Source organism: Natator depressus, chromosome 28, assembly GCF_965152275.1.
Source record: "Natator depressus isolate rNatDep1 chromosome 28, rNatDep2.hap1, whole genome shotgun sequence".
NCBI lineage: Eukaryota > Metazoa > Chordata > Testudines > Cheloniidae > Natator > Natator depressus.
The window spans coordinates 9,256,869-9,259,368 of record NC_134261.1 but is presented as its reverse complement, the minus strand read 5'-3'; the positions used below and the strand labels follow the sequence as shown (position 1 = coordinate 9,259,368).

The window sequence follows — 2,500 nt, the reverse complement described above, 5'->3', positions numbered from 1 at the left end:
ATGGGGTTGACCTGCTGGCCGCTTTCCTTCCCGGCCACCAGGTCAACCCGCTGAATGTATGGGGTTGACCTGCTGGCCGCTTTCCTTCCCGGCCACCAGGTCAACCCGCTGAATGTATGGGGTTGACCTGCTGGCCGCTTTCCTTCCCGGCCACCAGGTCAACCCGCTGAATGTATGGGGTTGACCTGCTGGCCGCTTTCCTTCCCGGCCACCAGGTCAACCCGCTGAATGTATGGGGTTGACCTGCTGGCCGCTTTCCTTCCCGGCCACCAGGTCAACCCGCTGAATGTATGGGGTTGACCTGCTGGCCGCTTTCCTTCCCGGCCACCAGGTCAACCCGCTGAATGTATGGGGTTGACCTGCTGGCCGCTTTCCTTCCCGGCCACCAGGTCAACCCGCTGAAAGTATGGGGTTGACCTGGTGGCCGCTTTCCTTCCCGGCCACCAGGTCAACCCGCTGAAAGTATGGGGTTGACCTGGTGGCCGCTTTCCTTCCCGGCCACCAGGTCAACCCGCTGCCGGCATGGGGTTGACCTGCTGGCCGCAGAGGGGCAGGCTCCGGGTTGACCTGGTGGCCGGACGGGGATTAAGCCCCGGCTCGGAGCAGGGCAAGCCCGGGCGGAGGGGGGTCCGCTTGGCCCCTGCCCGCGGGGGCAGGCTCCGGGTTGACCTGGTGGCCGGTTTGCTTTCGGGCCACCAGGTCAACCCGCTGAATGTATGGGGTTGACCTGCTGGCCGCTTTCCTTCCCGGCCACCAGGTCAACCCGCTGAATGTATGGGGTTGACCTGCTGGCCGCTTTCCTTCCCGGCCACCAGGTCAACCCGCTGAATGTATGGGGTTGACCTGCTGGCCGCTTTCCTTCCCGGCCACCAGGTCAACCCGCTGAATGTATGGGGTTGACCTGCTGGCCGCTTTCCTTCCCGGCCACCAGGTCAACCCGCTGAATGTATGGGGTTGACCTGCTGGCCGCTTTCCTTCCCGGCCACCAGGTCAACCCGCTGAAAGTATGGGGTTGACCTGCTGGCCGCTTTCCTTCCCGTCCACCAGGTCAACCCGCTGAATGTATGGGGTTGACCTGCTGGCCGCTCTGCTTCCCGGCCACCAGGTCAACCCCCTGCCGGTATGGGGTTGACCTGCTGGCCGCAGAGGGGCAGGCTCCGGGTTGACCTGGTGGCCGGCAGGGACTTCAGCCCCAGGGCCCCTGGCAGGGCGACCCTGCCCTTGTTCCCCAGAAAAGGAGAGAGCTGGCTCGCAGCGGGAAAAGCTGCCTACGGCACCTGGGATTCCCAGGCGGTCACCCATCCAAGTACTAGCCAGGCCCGGGACGGTTTACCTTCCGAGATCGGACGGGATCGGGGGCCTTCCGTCCGGTATGGCCGTAGGCACTCGGCTCCGGTCCGCCTCGTCCCCTTTCCCTTACTGACTCCCCTGCCTCGGGTGGGCCCGATCCTTTTTTCCGTTTTTTTTTTTCGCTCCGGAGGCTTCATGAGCCCCCCCCCAACACCCCTTTGGGGGTCGGTGAAAATTTTTTTTTCAGACTTCCAGGGGCCCGATCCTGGCCGCGGGCACCCGGCTCCGGGCACCCGGCTCCGGGCCGCCTCGTCCCCTTTCCCTTACTGACTCCGCTGCCTCGGGTGGGCCCGATCCTTTTTTCCGTTTTTTTTTTTCCGCTCCGGAGGCTTCGTGAGCCCCCCCCAACACCACTTTGGGGGTCGGTGAAAAAATTTTTTTCAGACTTCCAGGGGCCCGATCCTGGCCGCGGGCACCCGGCTCCGGGCACCCGGCTCCGGGCCGCCTCGTCCCCTTTCCCTTACTGACTCCCCTGCCTCGGGTGGGCCCGATCCTTTTTTCCGTTTTTTTTTTTTTTCGCTCCGGAGGCTTTATGAGCCCCCCCCAATACCACTTTGGGGGTCGGTGAAAAAAATTTTTCAGACTTCCAGGGGCCCGATCCTGGCCGCCGGCACCCGGCTCCGGGCACCCGGCTCCGGGCCGCCTCGTCCCCTTTCCCTTACTGACTCCCCTGCCTCGGGTGGGCCCGATCCTTTTTTCCGTTTTTTTTTTTTTCGCTCCGGAGGCTTTATGAGGCCCCCCCTAACCGTTTTTGGGGTCGGTGAAAATTTTTAGTCAGACTTCCAGGGGCCCGATCCTGGCCGCGGCTTCGCAGGCTGGCCTGGGGGGGGGGGCATCTCTAGCTCCGGCCGCGGACGGCGAGACGCTCGGCCACCAGGTCAGCCCGGAGGAAAAGGCTGAAAAAAATGTCTAAGTCCCCCCGGGACACCAGGTCAACCCGGAGGAAAAGGCTGAAAAAAATGTCTAAGTCCCCCCGGGACACCAGGTCAACCCGGAGGAAAAGGCTGAAAAAAAGTCTAAGTCCCCCCGGGACACCAGGTCAACCCGGAGGAAAAGGCTGAAAAAAATGTCTAAGTCCCCCCGGGACACCAGGTCAACCCGGAGGAAAAGGCTGAAAAAAAGTCTAAGTCCCCCCGGGACACCAGGTCAA

At 62.9% G+C, this 2,500-nt stretch overlaps 1 non-coding gene across 1 annotated transcript; it reads right to left on the bottom strand.

The window, feature by feature from the left end:
- Positions 1 to 1,265: 1,265 nt before the first annotated feature.
- Positions 1,266 to 1,384, bottom strand: LOC141979399 (5S ribosomal RNA). Its single transcript, XR_012636814.1, has one exon. It is a non-coding gene; the product is annotated as a 5S ribosomal RNA (ribosomal RNA).
- Between the last annotated feature and the right edge of the window lie 1,116 nt (positions 1,385 to 2,500).